Genomic DNA, 302 nt, shown 5'->3' with positions numbered 1-302 from the left:
AATAAGAACAGTTAACACAAGGTCTACCGTATTGGCAAATTTTTAAGTATACATTATTGTTAAATATAGGCACGATGGTGTACAGATCTCTTATTATTCATCTTGCATAACAGAATCTCTTAAAGGTGTCTATTCCTATCTTGGGGTGGTACTTATAGCAGTGGATTTACTTCACATATTTTCATAACATTTTATAGTCTTATAATAGCTTTTTGGCTTTTGGTCTACAACGGCAGTTCACAAACTTTTGGTATTAAATCCCTCTCTGAGGATCCCAAAGGGCTTTTTTTTTTTTTTTTTTT

This window comes from Neophocaena asiaeorientalis, unplaced genomic scaffold, assembly GCF_003031525.2.
Source record: "Neophocaena asiaeorientalis asiaeorientalis breed wild unplaced genomic scaffold, Neophocaena_asiaeorientalis_V1.1 scaffold599, whole genome shotgun sequence".
NCBI classification, from domain to species: Eukaryota; Metazoa; Chordata; class Mammalia; order Artiodactyla; family Phocoenidae; genus Neophocaena; species Neophocaena asiaeorientalis.
The sequence above is the reverse complement of the archived record's forward strand: the minus strand, read 5'-3'. Positions refer to the sequence as shown.